This window comes from Cupressus sempervirens, chromosome 11 (genome assembly GCF_028749045.1).
Source record: "Cupressus sempervirens isolate cs-2001-9-10 chromosome 11, ASM2874904v1, whole genome shotgun sequence".
Taxonomy (NCBI): Eukaryota; Viridiplantae; Streptophyta; class Pinopsida; order Cupressales; family Cupressaceae; genus Cupressus; species Cupressus sempervirens.
The window spans coordinates 830060032-830082294 of record NC_143128.1 but is presented as its reverse complement, the minus strand read 5'-3'; positions in this window follow the sequence as shown (position 1 = coordinate 830082294).

The window sequence follows — 22263 nt, the reverse complement described above, 5'->3', positions numbered from 1 at the left end:
ATATAGGAGGATATGTGACAAGAACCCCATTAAAAGAAAGGTTTTTGGCATCAAGGGATCCTTTTGGTTTATTTTAGTACCCACTCAAAAGGATATTTACTCACTTTTAGAAGCACCACAACTCTACAAAGTGAAATTCTAGGTCTACGGTCCCTTCTCCCCTTTGACCTGGCCAGTTGACCTTGCATTACATGGTAGTCAACATCCAAAAATCTAATTCTCGAAGTCTTAGAACTCAATTCCTTCCAACCCTTGGTTAGATGTGATGGGATTCCTTCTAAACCTTGCCATCTGTTGTCGTTGTTGGCTAAAAAAAATATTAATGAAGCAATAGGAAGTTAATGATGGTAGCTAAATTTTTTTTCCTGATCAATTCCCCATGTAATCAATGCATTTAATATTGCTAGAGAAGTGGAGTGATCTTATCAATTAGTGAGTGCCTTGAGGAGATAAATGATAGAGGTTTTATAGAAAAAACATGTAAAGATACTTGTTTAGATCAAATTTTTCTTGGGAATAATCTCTTTCTACTTTCCCTTCTTTCTACCCCCTTTTCATGGATTTTCAAGTGTAACTTGCTTGTTTCACATATGTTTCTGTGTGAGGAGAGCAATAAATGTCATCAATAAAGATGGTAGGTGAGTTAGTTAGGGCCAAAAGTTGGTTTCCTACCCAAATTGCAAATGCTCTCCTATAAATAAGAGAAAAAATAACTTTTTTTGGGGTTGGTAAAGTTTATGATTTTATTATCCATATTATTGTAACATTGTTTATCATGAATACAAGTAATATGGTATTTTTTGGAATATATATTACTTCATCTAGTGCATGTTGGTATTTGTAAGCTATGTTTTGAGTAAAAGAATCTTGGAGTGCTTGTTATGGGATTTAAGAGTTAGGAAGAAGAGTTGCTATGATAACTGGTACTATACAAATTGTAGAACAGTTTGAACCTTTACCTTATGGTTCCACCAAAAACCCTAGGTCAACTAAAAAGAAAAAGGTTGAGAAATCCCAATCTATTTATACTTCTTGTAAAAGAAATAAAATTTTTTTTCCTTGTGAAAACTCCTTAGACCGGTGTCAAAACTAGGTCTTCTGCAAAGGAAAATGAGAAAGAAGTAGCTAAAGAACTACCATAAAGAAACACTGAACAACTAGGAAACTAAAAATATGTAGAACGTATCAAGATTCATTCCTCCACCTCCTTATAAGAGGAAACATGTACCAAAAGAAAATCCAGCAATGCTTGCTGAAGGAGAATCTTCAAGTAGGAAAATAAAGAAAGTTTCAAACAGTTTATTTGATACAACTTTTAGAAGGAGTGGAAGAATTTCTAGAAACCCTAGTATGGGTGATGTTTTTTTCGACACCCTTGTTCATGATTTTACTAAAATTGCAAAAATAATTCTTGATCTAGATAAGGATAAACAGATAGATATGCTAAGGGAAATTTATCAAAATGTTTAAAATGAGTTAGATAAGGTTAAGGAAGGTGATGATGCACTCCACATTGAAGATGACAATAATGATGAATATTTAGCACCACATAACTTTATGTTCCACAGAAAAAGAAGGTCTTCACATGTTATAAATGTAGTTTAGATGATGAGAAAGCGGTCATGAATGATGAAACCATATTTATTTTTGGAAACATACAAGAACACCCTATAGTGAGAAATGAAAATCTTGAAGATCTTGATGAATATTACCTTGACATTAATATGGAAACTATTGATAAATTTGTTAAACAATATGTGAATAAAGGATTAGAAACTTTAGTTCAAAAAACCTAATAGTTAGAGGTAGAGCATCCACCATAGCTAGTAATTGAGAATTTAGAAAGAGAACTAGTTCTATGGGCTAGGCATCCAACTGAAAAACCAAATAATGATGAACCATAAGTTTTTATGGAACCAAGATAGATAAATGTTGACCAACAAGGTCCAATGACCCCATCTGATCTATATACACCTCTAATAGTTGGAATGAGTTTATATCAATATGTTTTGATGGAGAAATCCATGTGGAGGGAGGAGAAAAAGAGATTACAACAGATCACTAATAATTAGCAATGAGAATAACTAGATAAGGAGGATGAAGTCACAATATTAAAAGACAAGGTAACTCATATTACCATCATGATACATGAATTACTCCAGTGCATACCTCCAATGCAGGTATATACTTTGTTTCTTAAAGAAAAGTTGTTGAATTTCAAGATTAGAAGAATAGTTCAAGGTCTTACTCTATCTTCACAAACCCCACATGCACTTTATCATGAATTGAACATTCTCCAATAGCAATTAAGAATATTTTGTGTGAATTGTACATGTACAATTTAGTAGTTCGCAATGATAGGGAATATAATCCATTAATGTATGTGGGTGACATTCAATTAAGATCATTCATGCCCTGGATACAAAATGAAATTAGTAGGGAAAGTTGTTGGAAATCTAATAGGGAAAGTGTGATACTGAGAGGGGGGAGAGTGAATCAGGATCAATAAAAATTCTTTCACTTCATACATTAAACATATTTGATAACATCACATAAAAACCCTCATTAAAAATTCATCTCATATCAACGAAACCAATCACATCAATATAATATTAGATCTACCTTCTAACTACATAAATATAAACTCAAAAGCACATAACACTTTAACACAAATTTGGTAATGTAGAAACCCTCCAAGGTGAAGGTAAAACTGCGGTGGGGATGACACCCACAAAATATTTATTACTGCAGAAATAAAGTTGTGCCTTTTAAGGTGACAATGATTTGATCACTTTTGGTGATCTACACTGTGAGGGGTCTGCCCTGTTAAAGGCTAAAAGAGCTGCTAAGTTCTACTTTGGTAAGATAATTTTTACATCACAATGAAGTGAGTAGTCTGTTAGGATATTTACATAAGCATGTTAAAGATACTTTGTTGAGAGATTTAAACCCTAAAACACCTGATAGAATGTTTATTACTTTATCCTTCGGTTAGCACTTTAATGTTTGATAATATATCTCCTCTATGCAATAAAATATCACCTGACTGTGATAGATCTCCTCTACCTCTGCTCAAAAATCTTCATAGCACTTCTTGGTCTCTACACTCTGATTCACCTTCAAAAATTCACTCTTCACCTATTTATGTGCATACATCTCATCCATACTAAATTAGGTCATAAACCCTCCTTAAATAGATGATTGGGTGAACCTTCTAGATCCAAATCAATTATCTAGAATCAATTCTTTTGTCATTTGGTCTTTGTATTTTTTTGATCGGTCGATTGTCATGCCTAGGAATTAATGATTTCCCTCTAAATGTATAATCACCTCATTGATTACCTCCTCAATCTTCAAAACATGCTTCTATCTTGACAAAAATTGTTAACATAAAATTCAGTGCTATTGCGAACAAAAATATTAAACTCTGTTACTTGACACTTACATCACACTAGTGCTCGACATGTACTATTTCTTCATATTGTCCCTCGGCCTTAACTAGTCTCATCATGAACTAAATAAATTGTCCTCTATAACATTCAACATCCACTGATATCTTTGATAAGGCTCTAATAAGTTAAGCAATCATTGGCTTGCTCGACATGCATTGGAGTCCTCAATGACCATTAGCTCACTCAACAGTAACTACTACTCAACATATGACTTGGTATATGTAAAAGTCTTCATTCCTTAGCTCAATTTGTATAGGATGACTTGGTCACGGTGATGACCGAATAACCCTACCTTGTGAATGATTAACTATTTAACACTAATAAACAACATGGCTTAGGGATCAACAATCTCCCCTTTTGACATTATTGGCAAAAACACATCGTTGTGAACTTTCAAAATTGTTCAATAAAAAATAGAATTGCAAGTATGCACCCTTAGAATATAATCCATACATTTTCTTTATTGACACTGCACATATTTTGACTCTGGACTTCGTATATACGTGCAAAACTTCAAAATTTCAAAGTTTTTTTTTTTCTATTCTCATTTCCCCTTGACTTGCTTCAAATTACTCATTTGCCCCTTTATTCTTCACATTTCCCCCCCTTTTTTGTCACTTATGGCTTCTAGGGAGGGGATACCACACCAAATTGATCCAAAAAATCTTGTTAAGCTAGAAAATACCACTCAAAGTATTATGGCAATTAGTATGAATAGATTCGATAGAATGGATCTCTAGCTCCAATTCGACAGAAAGATCCACTAGACTATCAAAAAATGAAAAAATTATATCTACATGGACTAATTCTTTTGTATTCTTCAAATGCAACTACATAACCTCAAGGTGAGGTATCATCATCGCTTGAATTGACATCAACTTTGCCCTTATTCTACTATATTCAATAGTCATCTCTAATAGTCAGCTCTATGAGCCTTTCCTATTGAAAATTGATCTTAAATAAATGTGAAACACTTAAACTAGCATATGATGTCAATGTATTTTCACTATACTGTAAGTCAGCTTCTATTTGATCCATCCTCGGTCTTACATCCTTTGTATAGGTGGATCTATCACACATTTTCTTAAACATAATACTTACCTTATTTGAAACTTGCTCCAAATTGGTCACAAGTTTGGATAACTCAACTTGTCTTAGAACTATTTCAGCTGCAACCTTTTCCATTATTTTCTTTTCAAATTCTTCTCAAACCATTGCATCAATAATTCAATAGCATCAATGTCTGGATCATTTATTTTCTCTACAATTTTAATCAATTGTTTAACAATAGGAGCATTCTCATCTAAATTATCAATAAAAAAATAATTAAAAAATATATCTTTGATGCCATAAAGAACCTATTTTTATGCTTGCTTTTGTTGGTTCTCTCTCCTCAACTCATCTTGTTTTTCCTTCCTTGCATATAATTCATTAAAAAATTTCATATGTTCTATCAATGTTTCCTAGTCCCAATCTAGTATGACAATATCTTCATCAAGCATAATAGGCTTAGCTTGAAATTATCTTGGGGAACAAACCTTCTTCCTTTTGATCCTTTTTATAGGAGTGTTGGACCTCAACACAGATATTTTCATGGTCTATGTAGGGAGATCCAGACTCAGTCTTTGTATAATTGCTTGTGTTCCCTTGGAACATTGAGTCTATTCCTTGATCACTACAAGCTTAATAGTTGAACTTATATGTACTATCTCATTTTCTCCCTCATTTAGTGGTACTGAGATGTTTGGCCTCTCACTACCAATAGTAGATTTCTCTATGTTGTCAAGTTTTAGTCCCTCCCTTAAAAAACTTAAAGCTATTAGTATTTAAGTGAGTCTATGTACAAGTGTAATGACTAAGTATCCTTTAGGTTACTCACCTCTCATCTTTCCCAAGTGCCTACTTTCTTTCTTTTCCAGGTCTCCCTTGCATTACCTTTATCTAATCTTTCCGTGCACATTTTCTATTTTTTTGCTGCACGAGGGGTCTAGGTGATCTAGGCATGGTTGGGATTTGTTCTAGTATCTTCCCAATGAGAAGTAAGTTATTCGTGTTTCACAATCTATTATCTTGCCTTAACATCTTTTTTTCTACGGATTCCAAGCAGTTGAATTGGTATTCCTAATTGGTGAACTTAATCAAGTGTGTATCCAAAGGATGAAGCTAGGAAGGTGATCTAGAAGCTATGTATATAATTATGTCATGATGGAAAGACCCACAAAGTTGTGGATCTAGGTTATGAAGTAGCCCATTCAAGTTGCAGTGGTAAATTCTACTTTCATGAAGACGAGTGGATATATGAGTTTTTCGATGCACAATAATGGAAGCGAAGGTATTTTGTTTTGAATATGAAGCTACAATGATTTATGTGAAATCCAAGCCTCTACATATAAGCAGTAAAAAGTAAGATGTTGAATGAACTATTTTGAGCTCTTAGTCAGTGAGGCATGCTCGAGATTTAGCTTTGAAGCCACTAGTAAAGGGTAAAGTGTTGCTAGCTTTTCTTTATTCTGGGAAATGTTGCTGAGAAAGGGGTTTTCCCTCCCCAAGTAATAAAAAAGCAACTTCTCTAAAATCTTTGAAAATAGAAAGACAAGACACCTTAAGGTGCAAATATTCTTTGGAGATGCTCAAAAGATACTTCTAAAAAAGTTAGTAGTGAGTATGCGACCTCAATATAAAGGAAATGCAGTGTTAAATGCTCAAGGAAAAAAGTAAAAGAATGACGTGCACGAGCTAATAAAGATCACTCCTCGTGCTATGATTATGAATAAAAGGAAAGTGGGTTTGCAAAAAAATGAAGTTTCTCCTTCTCCCTCGTGAAACTTAAAGACTTGTTTTATTAAGTAATTTTTAGTATTGTCACTTTACTCTAAGTAGACTAATAGAGCTTCCAAAAATACAAGTTTTTATGTGAAAATGAACAATTTTTTTAAATAACTATTGATCATTGAATTAAATACAAATCCTACCATTATAATCATTGGCCAAACTTAATTTCATTTGTGTGGCACCAATGTTCTAATTCCTATACCTATTTCATCAAAATTGCTTGCATTTATTTCTTCAAGTGTATTAAAATGACTATTTATCAAGAACTTTACCATGTGCAATAATAATGAATGACAATAAGAGCTTCTAGTTATGATTAATTAATAGGCCTAGAAAGTGAATTGAAAGAGCTAGCAGATACAACATTTAAATTCTACAATTTGGGTGATCTCCATAGGAGACTCAATTTTTAGCCAATTCACCCAATCACTCAAAAGATTAAAGAAATTGGATTGATTGAGGCAAATGGTTTTCCAATGGTAGTACATGCACCAGATCTTGTGAGGGAATGTATCAAGAGATACAACTTGAAATCAAAGCAGATTTTGTTCCCTAATCAATCAATCCTCATCCCGATTAACAAGGCACTGATGCAGTCCACGTTTGGAATTCCTGTGAAAGAGGAGTACTATGATGTTTATTTCGGCTCTTAAACATCTATGTTCAATGAAAAGAAGACCATTAGATGGGAATACATGTAGAGGAGGACATGGTTCCAGACTGCTCACTCAAAGAAGAGAAAAATGCCCAAGCCCTTGTTCGACATAAATTTGTAAAGAGAGATAGTGGATATTCTTGCTCTACTCCTTAGACTAAAAGGAAAAGAAGAGATCTTGGAGTTCATCAAGAACCATTTCTTCCTAGTGTAAGCTATTTTGCTGAGGATATGTAGATTGACTTGGTGCAAATCATCTGCGATGAGCTCACCTTGTGGTTGAATTCTACCAAATGATTTAAGAAATTTTACATGTTCTCTTATCTAATTTATGCCTTGGCTACTCAACACTTGTGGCCTGACCTCCCTAGCATCCAAAACTATGATGAGCACACTAAAGTATATGAGTTCTATCCACATCTGCAATTGCAAAGAAGTTTTGAGGAGTATGTGGCTATAAAAAATCTTTTCACATTGAGGTTATGATGAACATTGCAAGGATTCTTTGAAAGGAGGTTCTCACTAGAAGCAATCTCGACTATTAGCCAATTTAAATGCTCATTCATCCAATTTCCAAGTTTTTCTTACTTGTCGATAGGTGCTTACGATGGTTTTCCCAAGAGACTCCCAAGGTATCTAGAAGAAAAGGTGGTTCTAGTTGAATTATGTGGACAAATCCTTGAAGTGAACACCTTGTGTTCTAATGTAAACAAAATAGTTTGGATTCCCTTCCCTATAGTGATTAGACCGTATTCCTATGCTTCTAGATCTGATGCTCAAAATTTGGTGAAGAGCTTCAAGAACAAAATAAATTTGGTAGACTATGAGGTACTCAGGCCTCAATATGATCCAGTCAACTTTGTAAGGGATCACTTGGAGTTGGGATATGCTTACAAGCATGTTCTAGATATTGAAGACTTTAAGTTTGGGTATCTCAACGAATACTAGACCTAGGAGAAATTTTGATCATGACTAAAAATTAATGAGATTAAGTTATATAATGACTCTGTTGATTTTTTTGACCTTGCAAATGATGGAGCCTACATACATCCCACATCCTATGAGAAGATCAAAGGCACCCCAATTTTGTCTATCCTCCTTGCAGGTCCTATCATAGACACTATGGAGGCTCCTATGAAGGGAATAATCAAAAGAATATATAAGTGGGTGGAGTGGACCCAAGTGAGGAATAAGAGGACTGGGAGCATTGGTTCAATGGGTGGAGTGTCTTTCAGAGCTGCCCAATCACCTGCAACAGCCACCACCATAGCTACCAATTCAACATCTGCAAGCCCATTATAGTCCATTAGTCAAGGTGGAGACCAACCTATAGAGAAGAATATGCCAATCACCCCTACCTATGGAGGTGACTCTCTTCCAGATATAAGAGAAGTTGGGGAGAAGGAGGGAGGCAAGGACAAGCATAAATAATAAGAGAAATCAGTGGCCAAGCCATCTTTCCCTATCCATGTCATCAATTTGGAAAATGACACCAACCCCATGGATGGCCAAGAACAAGATGCATCTCAGCAAGGGGTACCTTAGCCCTCTTGGTGACTAAGGTAGTTGCCTTCCCTATTGCTTCACAGAGCAAAAAAACTCCCCTAATACTGAGGAAGCTATTTAGTCCTACTGCATTACAGTCAACTATTAATGTGCTCTCTATAGAGTCATGGCTCAAAGAGACCATTGATAGCAAGAAGAGGAGATATGAAGAAGCAAATCCATCAAAGGAATTAATCACACAAGTCACCTCTTCTCAGCCATCCAAGAAGACAAAGAAGCTGAAGATAATTGTTGCATTAGCTACTAATTCAACTAGTAGCCACATGTTGGTAGGGATTGCTGAGCTATAAAAAGAAGAAAATTTCATGAGCTTTCCAAAGCTGACTACTAGATCAAAATAGTGGATCTTGGCATCCCATTTCATGACTCGATGGTGAACATGTGGAGTCAACCAATAAGAAGATTGAAGATAAGGTAGAAGAGCTTAGAGAAGAAAAGGAGGTCCTGAAGGCCTCGAATAGAGAATTAATGGAGTACATTAGGTCTGCACTCCTGAGCACTTCATTCTACCAATTTGACCCAAATGCAAAGGAGAACAAAAATCTACTCATAAAGGTATAACAAGAAAGGTTATTTAGATAGGCTGGCTAAGCATGGGTAGACCAGATGAAGGCTCAAGGTCCCCCATTAATTAAAAATTTGGGAAGTCTAGTGTTAGATGCTCACAAGCTAAGAGAGGTGTCTTCCAATCATCAGACCACCATACAAAAGGCAGTAGACAAACTAAAAAAGCAGTTGGCCCTACTACAAGAAATTATTGATATGAAGACCAATGTTGCCATTACTCATGGGATTCTCAAGATGGGAAAAGAATCATTGTTTCATTGGAAGCAATCCTTGGAGTTTTTCATAGAGAGCTCTATGAGGTCCACAAACGAGCTCAAGGATGTACATGACCTGGTGTAGAAGTTCATTGAGAAATTAGTTCAATATTTGAAGACATTGCATACAAAGTCCTTTGTGTCTACTAATGGTAAACTCATGGATATTGAGAGGATGAAGTAAAAGTTCTTGGCATTTGTTGATGAAGCTATTGATCCACTCAACTTCCAAATGTCAAAGATCCAACAACTCTTGGCAGTAGACTCAATCATAAGGAGAGAGTCAAAAAATTTCTAGTCAAGAGTCACCAAAATTGATGAATTGACTGATATGCATGACTACTAGATGGTTCAAGATGACAACATCATCATTCTAGATGTTGAGCAATTGGATAAAGTAACTAACACTATGAAAGCTTGTAGAGCCAAAGAAGTTACTCCTAAGAAGGCATGATGTTCTGATGCTTTTCTAGGCATCTATCATTCTCCCTCTTCTCTTTCTTTTTGTAGCCATTCATGAAATTTTTTCAGTCTTTGTAATGTAAAATGATTCAAGCTTGTCCTATTTTTAGTTTATTCTTTTTAGAGATGCTCTATGATGCAATCATCTAGTGTAATTGACCACTTTGAGAAGGCCTATATATGTAACCTTTGAGAAGTTAATAAGATTAGAAAAATTAATTTTGGGTGAACCCCTATAGTTGAAACTAATATGTGTGGCTTTGAGTCCAATCTTAATTCTATTGTTCATTTAGTTTTGGTATAGTATGTGGAATGAATGTGTTGTTGAAAATTGAATGAATGCATATGAACTTGGATTTATTTCCTTCACTCAATAGATTGTATGCCATCCTTTTTTAATTTCCATTTTATGTTTTAGTTTATGTGTTTAGTGTAGATCATTGAATAAGGAGGCTAGAAATTGGTTAATGGAGTAGCTGAGAGATAAACAATCCAGGTATTGTGAAAACATTAGCTAACTATGTAATCTGGGGATTACCTATTTTGCCATCTTTTTCTTTTTCTCTTGTTGTCATAGTTGGTTAGACATCTTTTCATTCCTTGCATTTTTGTTAGAATAGATCGTATGTTGTGAGTTCCCCCATTTCCACTTGCCTAGGTTTTTTAAAATGTTGAGAAATTTGGTACTTGCCTCTTCTACTCTCTGGTTAAGAGCATCCCCCCAAAACCCAAAAAATATAATTCATTGCAAATCTTGCATGTAAAAGGCAGTTGTACCTTTCAATTCAGGTTATTTTATAGATTACTACACTGACCCATTTTTTTGTTAACTTTGTTCCTCTATTAGCCATTGGGAAATTTAAGAGTCAAAGTATAAACCTAAAAGATAAGGAAGACAAACTATTAACCAATAGTTTTTGGCGACTCTACAGGGGATCAAACCCATATGTCCTAAGTTTTCTTAGTAAGTTTGTTTGTGGCTTTACTAAGTAACTTATAGATTATCTTTGTGGAACTTAATTCATTGAGTCATGCATAACAACTCATAAGGAGAAATGGTACTGCCTCACAAAGGACAAATCCCCATAGTGCAAACTAATCTTGGCTTTCAGGATGAATAAAAGGACATAATAAATAAGTTGAATACCCTTGCCTAGAAAATCCAAAAGTCTCTTGACCAATATAGAAGAGTAAGCTTCACCCTTGAAAGAGAAGAAGCCAATGTTGTTTTCTTAGTAAGTTTGTCTGTGGCTTTACTAACTTATAGATTATCTCTATGGCACTTAATTCATTGCGTCATGCATAACAACTCATAAGGAGAAATGTGTTGCCTCACAAAGGATAAATCCCCATAGTGCAACCTAATCTTGGCTTTCTGGATGAATAAAAGGACATAATAAATAAGTTGAATACCCTTGCCTAGAAAATCCAAAAGTCTCTTGACCAATATAGAAGAGTAAGCTTCACCCTTGAAAGAGAAGAAGCCAATGTTGAATATTGGGAAGGAGTTTTATGGGAAAGAAGATTAAGAGAAGTCAACCTGTTATGAAATAAGAATATTCATCCTAGATCCTAAATACACCCAAATTGCTCATGGTAAAGGGAAAGTCAAATATATGTTTGAAGAATTGCAGAAAGCTAAGTTCCATATATTAGAAGATCCTCTAGGAAGAGGAAGAGCCTACTCTCAAGATCTAGTATATCAAGGTATCTATGGTGCTCTTTTTCTGCCTCATCCTCACCCTATTTTCTAGATACACAACCATTCATCTCCACCTCCTATTTTACACACTCACGTCCCATCATTGTGTAATGCCCTCACTCTTCATGGAGTAGTTTTCCCTATTTCTATCACTTTTCAAGCCATACCAGTAATCCTCCCTGCCTCAATGGTTGTTCCCTGGGGTAATGCTATTGGCCCCTCATGGCTTGTTGTCAATAATGACCTACCTAGAGCTTCTCAAAAGAATTTTCCCAAATTTAGTGGTGATGGGAAGGTCTCTGCTGATGAGAACATTGTGACTTTATTTTCTATATTTTTTATCGTTAGCATGAGGATGTAGCAATGAGAATGTTTGTGGAAAATTTAGTTGAGAATGCAGCTAATTGGTTTTAGCATCTCCCAGTTGGATGCATTACAACCTGGGATGACATGCAAAAATGATTTGAAGTGTGCTACAAGAGTACAGAGGATGAACATACTCTATTGACTCAACTTACTTAGATAAAGAAGGAGCCTAGTGTTCCTATGAGATACTTCATTGCAAACTTTAATAATTTGCTCAATAGGATCCTTGCTGCAAGTAGACCTACTGCAGACAACCAAAAAATATTCTTTATTAGCTCCATGACACCTGACATAAGTTTTCAAATTAGACATTCACATTTGGATAATCCATAGGCTTCTCAAACCTTGGAAATCAAATTGGAAGATGATCTAATAGTAGCTGAGAAGTGGAAAAGATAAATTTAGAGTGGAGCTTCAACAAACTTTGCCACTAGTATAACCAATAATACTAAAGTGATGCTTCAGAAGCTATTTAAAAAAATGATTGCCATGAAAATACAAATGGGGAAACATGTTTCCTTGTTCCAACAACCATATCAAGATATTCCTTGAAGGCCACATGAAGGAAAACCATTACAATTATCATTTTCTCAGCAAAAGATTGCTATTGAGGCACCTCCCAAGAAGAAAAATATGTGCATATTCCACCTAAGAGTAGATCACAATGGTGATTCCTACCTAGAGATGAGTAGGTATAAGAAGCTCACTACTAGTAATGAGCTAACAGTTGAGTATCCTAAAAGTGAAGATGATTCTACTCCCCAGGGTGACTCTGGAAATTTTTTTGTGGAGTATGAATCAAATTCAAAGGTCAGAGGTGACTAATTTTCTACCTTGGATGGAATTTAGATGACCATGGCTACAAAAATTTAGAGAGAGAGGAATCTGGTGAACTCTATTCCTACCCAGAATGTAGCCACTAGCCCTTCACTAGCTGCAGCTAGAGCATCCACTTCCTCATCCTAGAGGAAAGAGTAGACAAGGTTCAAGACAAATGGTAAGCCTCACTCCTCATTTTACATGATCAAATATTGTAAAGATGCTCGTATCTAGGTGTCTTCCCTTGACTATGTCAAAACTCATCTTGCTGAATTGTAAAAGTTAGTAGATTATTGTAAAGGTGATGCTAATGCTAGAACTCAACCTAATGTTAATTCTACCATTAGCAATGACCATCCTCAATTGGATAGTGGCCCACTAGTTGATGAAGATCCTCTCTTGCCTATGCTCTTTGAAGAGGAAGAAGCATCAGTCTTGGCTAGCTCCCCCAGTCATAAACCTGATCCATTTTATGTATCCTTATATGTAAATGGTCATAAGCTTAGTAACTACATAGTTGATTCTGGATCTTCTAAAATGTCATGCCCTCTTCTATTTCTCATGCCCTTGGATTGACCCTTACCAAGACATTTGGATGTTTCTATTACATGGATGCAAAGTCTCTCTATTAGGACAAGTCAAATATGTACAAGTAGCGTTGGCCACACACCCTACTAAGAGAATCAAGCTAACCATCATGGTAGCAGATATTCTGGCTAGCTATGATATTTTTTTGAGTAGAAGCTTTTGGTGGGACATGGGAGGAAAAATCAAGATGGATTGGTCTCATGCCATCATTCCTGTGGGTAACAAGAAAATCAGGTTTGAACCTGAGCAGAAGGCCAAATTCATGGTCTTGAAGTTTGACGACCCTAAGGTACAAATCTTATATCAAGAGATGGAGTTCAAAAATTACATTATGTTCTCATTCTTCAATTATTCCAAGGAACAACCAGAGCCTCCTAGTGACCTAGAAATTTGGACCCTGTAGTTTGATTGCAGTTGTGCCACTGTTGGGTCTGGAGCTAGTGTGGTGCTCGTATCCTTGGATGGTTGAGACTCATCTTGCATAAAAGCCTGATGGGGACACAACCCAAGAACAGAATGGAACCAACAGAAAGGGAAAATTATATTAACTGAGAAAATAAGCTAGTACAAATAGTACAGAGAAAATAAACTTCAAAACATGCCCTAAGGGCTTACAATAGCATAAATCTGGAGAATATTTCTCCTTTTAGCACCTCCTCTCAAACTCCACTCCAAACTGCCTTTTACAATGCCAGAAATCTCCTTAAATAGACCTCAAAGGGTTAAGGACTAGGAGTACATTCTAGAAAGTGCTAGTAGGCATCCACCGACAAAATAGAAGGTTCCAGAAGCTACATTAGAAGTTGGTGCAAATCTAGAAGAATCCAAAAACGGTAACCAAACTTTCGGGAGGCATAACTTTTGAACCGTAGCTCCGATTGATGAATCGTTTACAGTTTTGGAAAGCTCTCAAAGCGCTCTATAGCTCTATGAACAAGCTTAGCTTGTCCCCCATTTTTTGACCCTTTTTGAGGTCATTTAATGCCCCAAACCTGACTTTGAAGCATTCTTAGGAGGTTTCCAAAACTCAAAAAACTGCAATAAATTTCAAATCGTGGAGCCTATTGACCTGATTATTTTTCTAGAATGCTCTAAATCATGATTACATTCATCTGGCCAATTCAAACCTTCTAGTTTATTGAAATGATAGCCCAAATACTTGCTCCTATTTTTTTGAGATTTTCAAACACATTGATAGTTGAACTATGAGAGTTGGAACCTTTATTTGAGCCAAATGGGTATCCAAAAATGTAAAGACATGAAAAAGAAACTAAGTCTAAGTACATTTTTTTTGGGTGACACAGGATTGCCCTTATACCTCTAGATGCTCCTACATCAGACACCCAGGGTAGATTGAAAAGTGACCCTGTCACTTTATGGATGGTAGAGGAAATCCCAAATGGGAAACCTCAGCTGCTGAAATCCAAGTTGAGTCCTTGATTGGTCATCCTTTCCATTTGACCAAATACTCTTCATACTGCCTATTTCTGGTACTCCTACCCACACGATGATCTAGAATGTCTTCTATCTCCTCCTTCTTAGAAGCAGGAATTGGACATGGCTCTAACACCAGCTCCTCATCTGCACCATCATCATGATACTCTGTTAAATTTGCAATGTTGAAAATGGGAGAAATCTGAATATCATCTGGTAGCTCCACTTCATATGCATTTCCTGAGTCATGTTTCTTCAAAATTTTGCAGGGGCCAAATTTCTTCATTTTCAGCTTGTTGTAAGTACCGGCTGGAAATCTTTCTTTTCGTAAGTGTACCATGACTAAATCTCCTACTTGGAATTCCTTATGTCTTCTCCTTTGATCACCCCTAGCTTTATACTCTTGATTCATCTTGGTTATGTGTGCCTGAACCTCCTCATGTAGACGCTTGATATGTTCAGCAAATTCCTCAGCTTCAACACTTTTCCTCTCCCCTTGTTCTATCTTCCTCAGCTCTGGTGTAGTCCTTGGGCTATTCCCATATACAAGTTGGAATGGTGATTTTTCAGTACTCCTATTTACAGAGTTATTATAAGCAAACTCTTCCTATGGTAGAATCAAATCCCATCCCTTGGGCTTATCCCCAACTAAACATCTCAGCAAATTTCCTAGACTTCTATTTACCACTTCTGTTTGACCATCAGTCTGTGGGTGATGTGTGGAACTGAATTTTAGGTCTGTTGTCAACTTCTTCCCCAATGTCCTCTAGAAATACCCCACAAATTTAGTATCTCTGTCAGAAACTATACTTCTTGGAAGACCATGTAGTCTTACCACCTCTTTGAAAAACAAGTCTGCAATATGGACAGCATCATGGGTTTTGTGGCATGGAATAAAATGTGTCATTTTGGAGAACTTATCAACCACCACGAATACTGAGTCATTACCCCTTTGTGTCCTTGGCAATCCAAGAACAAAATCCATACTTATGTCCTCCCATGGCCTTGATGGAATAGGAAACGGCTGATAAAGACCCGTATTGTGACTAAACCCCTTGGCAACTTGACAAACCTGGCAACTTTGTACGAACTTCTTCACATCCTGTGAAATTTGAGGCAAAAAATAATGTTCTCTAAGAATGGAGATGGTCTTATCTCGACCAAAATGTCCTGCCATCCCTCCACTGTGTTTCTCCTTAATCAAATTTTCCCTCATGGAACTCCTTGGAATGCACAATTGACTACCTTTGAACAACATGCCATCCTGAATCAAATAATCTAACCACTTTGTTCTATCTACAGAAATAGGCTCTTTACAAGATTTCCATGCTTCAGCAAAATCAGGATCCTCGGGGTACAAATTCTCGAGTTCATCAAACCCAACTACTTCAACCTGCATTATTGTAAGTAGTGACTGTCTCCTACTTAGTGCATCTGTAACCCTGTTAGATTTTCCACTTCTATGCTTCAACACAAATGTATAACTTTGCAAGAATTCTACCCACTTCATATGCTTCTGATTCAATTTACCTTGGCTATTTAGGTACTGTAATGCCTGATGATCAGTATACAAAACAAATTCCTTTGGCAATAAATAATGCCTCCATTTCTTTAAGGCCTGAACTATTGCATAGAATTCTTGATCATAAACAGAATACTTCTTCTTTGCATCATTCAATTTCTCACTAAAATATGCAATAGGCTTACCTTCTTGGCTTAATACAACCCCAATAGCGCTGCCACTAGCATCACAATCCACGTGGAACACTTTTCTAAAATCTGGAAGTGCCAACACAGGCTGTTCTATCACCTTCTTCTTCAACAATTCAAAACTTCTCGCAGCTGCTGTAGTCCATTTGAACTCTTTTCTATCCCTTCTTATTGTATCAGTTAGGGGTGCACATATGCCACTGAAATTCTTAATAAACTTCCTGTAAAAACTAACCAGACCATGAAATGATCTTACCTCAGTAGCAGTCCTTGGAGTAGGCCATTCCAAGATGGCTTTTACCTTCTTTGGATCCATTTTGAGACCTTCAGGTGATATAACAAACCCCAAATAGACTAACTCCCTTTTTGCAAAGCCACACTTCTTTAGATTAATTAACAGTTTCTCTTCCCTTAGCCTTTCAAGGACACTACGAATATGCAGTAAATGTTCTTCCAAAGTCTTGCTGAAAATTAAAATATCATCCAAATAAACAATAACAAATTTTCCCAAGAACTTCTTAAGTACCTCATTCATGAGCCGCATGAAGGTGCTTGGGGCATTCGTTAATCCAAAGGGCATGACTAACCACTCATAAAGACCCTCCTTGGTCTTGAAGGATGTTTTCCACTCATCTCCTTCTTGAATCTGTATCTGATGATAGCCACTCTTTAGATCTATCTTTGTGAAGTACTGAGCTCCACTCAAGCAGTCCATAAGATCATCCATCCTTGGTAAAGGAAATCGGTACTTGATAGTTATTCTATTTATAGCTCGAGAATCTGTACACATCCTCCACTCTCCATCCTTTTGTGGTGCAAGTACTACAGGTACTACACATGGAATCAGGCTCTCTCAAATCAAGCCCTTCCTCAATAGCTCTTGAACCTGTCTATTTAGCTCCTCTGTTTCAGTAGGAGTCATCCTGTGAGCAGCCTTGTTAGGAAAACTAGCTCCTGGAATCAAATCTATCTGATGACTGATTTTCCTTACTGGTGGAAATCCATCTGGAACATTATCAGAGATAATATCTCCAAATTCCCCTAGTAAATCTGAAACTTCAAATGGTATTTCACTACTACCTTCTTTATCTTTCCTAGGAATCAAAGCATAGCATATATGCTGATGTTTCATGCCATCTAAAAACTTCCTTCCATCAACAAGAGAAATCCTAACACTGCTACATACCTTTTCACCTTCCTTTTTCATGGGCTTCAATTTGTGGCAAACTCCATCCTTTGTTAGAGAGTATGTGTTTGCATGTACATCATGTATTGCATGTCTATCAAACTGCCATGGTCTACCCAACAATAGATGGAAAACATCCATCGAAATAACATCATAGAGAACTTCATCATGGTAACTCCCAATTTTTAATTTTACTAAACATTTTTCACTTACCAGGACCTTATGATCATCTTTTACCCAAGAAATCCGACAGGGTTGGGGATGTTTCTCCCTCTTGAGCTTCAACTTAGAGACCATCTCTTCTGATACCAAGTTATCAGTGCTACCACCATCAATGATCACATCACAACATTTATCCTCACACTTGCATCTGGTACGGAACAAACTCCTTTGTTGTCCTAGTTCATTCTCACCACTTAGTAGGACTCTTTCATTTACCAAGGTCTCTCCTCTTTCTGCATCCTCTGAATGTGATGATTGTGCATCCTCATCCACATGAGCAACCCTAGCTTGGCCCTCAGCTCTCCTATCTGTCCTTCCTTATCATTGAGGGCATTCAAAGGAACGATGACCTTCTTCATTACAATGGAAATAGGTACCACGGAAGCCTCCTCTTCCTTGTCCACGTCCTCTACCTCTTCCTCTTTGATTTCCAAAGTCTTGACCATGGGAGCGGTTGAAACCCTCATTCCTCTGGTTTCTGCTAGTACCCACATCTTCATTTTTCTTTTGGATTTCATTGCGGCCTCCAGATGATCTACCACTTCCCCTTCCTCCTTGACCGCACCCTCTTTGTCTTCCTTCAAACCTTTTATTCAGCTTCTCTTCAACTCATAGGGCAAACTGGTATGCCTCTTCAACGCCGGTCATTCTTACCAGACTTAATTCCTCCTAGATGCTAGGTCGCAACCCACTGATATAACGAGCAACCTTCTCCTTATTTGCTTCTGCATGCCCCGCTCTAATCAAGAGTCGGTAAAACTCCTCTATATATTCTTGGACTGATCTTCCTGCTTTCTTTAACCCATGCATCTTCTTAAACAGATCAAGCTCGTAGTCCATAGGAATGAACTGCTTCTTCAATTTGTCCACCATGCGATCCCATCTTGTGATCTTCTCCTTTCCTCTTCTAAGTCTTTCCAGTTGAATCTCTTGCCACCAGATTTTGGCATGGCCTTTCAGTTTGGCCTTTGCAAACTTAACCCTATCTGGGTCCCTTATATCCTCATACTCAAAGTATTCTTCCAGTTCATTGATCCAATCGATCAACTCATCTGGTTTCAGATTTCCTGAAAATATACCCACTTCAATTGTAGGTCTTTTCCCAAACTTAGTAATGGCCCTAAAAAGCCTTTCCTCTATAGGATTCATAACTTCCCTGTCAAATTCCTCTTTTGGTCCCATTACTTCCTCTTCATTGTCATCCTCACTATTGTCACCTGCGGCAACATTTGCTCCTCTACAAAGCTCCTCTTGCAATGCTTTTACCTGCCTCTGGAGGGCTCTAACCTCCTCAGGATCAATAGCTCTTGCCCTTTTGCCATGCTCTCTTCGTGGAGGCATCTTCTAACTCAAACCCACAACCATACAGTCCTGGTGCAAATTGCCTCACAGTCGACGCTCTGTCTACACACTCAGGAAAACCTGCTCTGATACCACTTGATGGGGACATAACCCAAGAATAGAATGGAACCAACAGAAAGGGAAAATTATATTAACTGAGAAAATAAGCTAGTACAAATAGTACAGAGAAAATAAACTTCAAAACATGCCCTAAGGGCTTACAATAGCATAAATCTGGAGAATATTTCTCCTTTTAGCACCTCCTCTCAAACTCCACTCCGAATTGCCTTTTACAATGCCAAAAATCTCCTTAAATAGACCTTGGAGGGTTAAGGACTAGGAGTACATTCTAGAAAGTGCTAGTAGGCATCCACCGATGAAATAGAAGGTTCCAGAAGTTGCGTTAGAAGTCAGTGCAAATCTAGAAGAATCCAGAAACGGTAATCGAACTTTTGGGAGGCATAACTTTTGAACCGTAGCTCCAATTGACAAATCGTTTACATTTTCGGAAAGCTCTCGAAGCGATCTATAGCCCTATGGAAAAGCTTTGCTTGTACCCCATTTTTTGACCCTTTTCAAGGTCATTTAATGCCCCAAACTTGACTTTGAAGCATTCTTAGGAGGTTTCCAAAACTCGAAAAATTGCAATAAATTTCAAACCGTGGGGCCTATTGACCTGATTCTTTATGGAATGCTCTAAATCATGATTACATTCATCTGGCCAATTCAAACCTTCTAGTTTATCGAAATGATAGCCCAAATACTTGCTCCTATTTTTTTGAGATTTTCAAACACACTGATAGTTGAACTATGAGAGTTGGAACCTTTATTTGAGCCAAATGGGTATCCAAAAATGTAAAGACATGAAACAAAAACTAAGTCTAAGTACATTTTTTTGGGTGACACAGGATTTCCCTTATACCTCTGGATGCTCCTGCATCAAAGCCACAATTCAAAAACAACAACAACATAGTGGAGTATGAAGCCTTGTTGTTAGGTATTATTGCTGCAAAGTAGAGATGAGTGAAAGTCTTAAGAGCTCAAGGAGATGCAAAGCTTATAGTAAAACAAGTTCAATCTCAATATACTGTGAAGATTGCAAGGCTCATAAATTATAGAAAGAGTCTGGGATGAGATTGAGGACTTGGACACCTTTTCAGTACAAGGTTTTCCAAGAGAATAGAATGTAAGGGTACATTTGTTGGCTGCCTTTTCCTCACTTCTACTTCCACATCTAGATTATTAGATAATCAGTACAAAGTTGAAGTTCTATTTAGGCCCAATGTTCCTAACAATGTTGAGACATGACAAGTTTTCAATGATGACAAACAGATCTAGTCTTTCCTAGAAGGCTCTGAACCATTTAGTGATCATTACTTCGAAGGGAGTGAAAGTTCCTACAAAGATTTTTCCCCTGACACCAAGAAAGCGTTGGAGCTTGGAGTTGAGAAACTCAAAGGTAATAAGATTACTGGACATCTTATTTCCTTGAAAAACTATTTGATAGGCACGATGCATTTATTAGAAGGGAAAGGGGTAGGAACGGTAGCACTTTTGGAGAGTTTGAAGGGATGAAAATTGGCACTGAATATAAACCTAAAAGGGTCAATATTGGTAGCAGCTACTCAAGTGAAGAAAAGGTTAAAGCTAAGGGACTTTTATAAGAATACCAAGATGTATTTTCTTGGGGATATGAGGACCTAAAGACCTTTAGGAATAGTGAATTCAAGCACAAAATCCCCCTCAAATCTAAAGTTACCCCCTTTAGACAAAAGCAAGGTAATTATAACTCTATGGTCTCATATGCCATCTTTAGAGAAGTTCACAAGATGCTGGAAGAAAGAATCATCTACTCCATACACCATTTGACATGGATAGCCAATATTGTCCCTGTCCAGAAAAAGAATGAAGAGATTATAATTTGTGGATTTTAGGAATTTGAACCAGGCACCTCAAGGACAAATATGCCTTGCCCAATATGGATAATTTACTTCAAATAATGGCCAATTCTAAAATGACATCAATGTTAGATGGATTTTAGAGTTTTAACCAAATTGAGGTAGACCTAAAAGATCAACTCAAAGAAACATTCACCACCCCTTGGGGTACATTTGCATATAACAAGATGCCCTTTGGACTCATCAATATTGGGGTGACCTTTCAAAGGGCTATGAATTCCTCCTTTTTTGATCTAAAGGATAAGATCATAATCATATACCTAGATGATTTGATAGTCTTCTCCAAGAAAAGAGAAAATCACCTAAGGGACCTGGAGAAAATATTAAAAAGATGTAGCGAACATGGGATTTCACTCAATCCTAAGAAGTTAGTCTTCTGTGTTACAAAAGGAAAATTTCTAGGTCATAGAGTTTCCTAAGAAGGCATCGAGATGAATTCAGAACATGCTAGAGCTATCAAGCAACTAAATTTGCTAGGAAGAAACTCTAGAGTCAAATCATTCTTTGTGCAGGTGGACTTTCTTAGGCGCTTCATCCTTGATTTTTCTGAAATCACCAAATGCATAGTTGATATGATGAAGGGAAGTTAAAGATTCAAATGGAATGATTCTGGAAGAAAGGATTTTGATTAGATCAAGGATTCCATAGCCAAAGCACCCATTTTGGTCCATCTAGATTACACTAAGGAGTACATACTATTTCGTTATGCCTCAACCCACACACTATCTGCAATACTCATGCAACAAAATAAGGAAGATATCCAAGTGCTAATCACTTTCATGAGTACTCCTCTTAAAGACCATAAGTTAAGATACTCTCAAAATGAAAAGCATGCCAATGTATTGGTAAGAGTACTCAAGAATTTAAGATTTTACGTCTTACACTCACATGCTGTAGTTTATGTACTTGACTCAGCTGTAAAAAGCATATTAACCTAGCAAGAGATAGGTTATAATAGTAGAAGCACATGGATAGAAAAAGTGCAAGAATACGAAATTGAGATCAAGCCAACAAAGCTGGTGTATGGGAATGGCTTGTGTAATATAATTGGAAAAATTTGGGATTCAAGTCTAGATGATGAATATTCAAGAATGCTAATTGTCAGTCTCCAAGACCCATGGTTCTCAAAAATTTCCTATTTTCTCACTT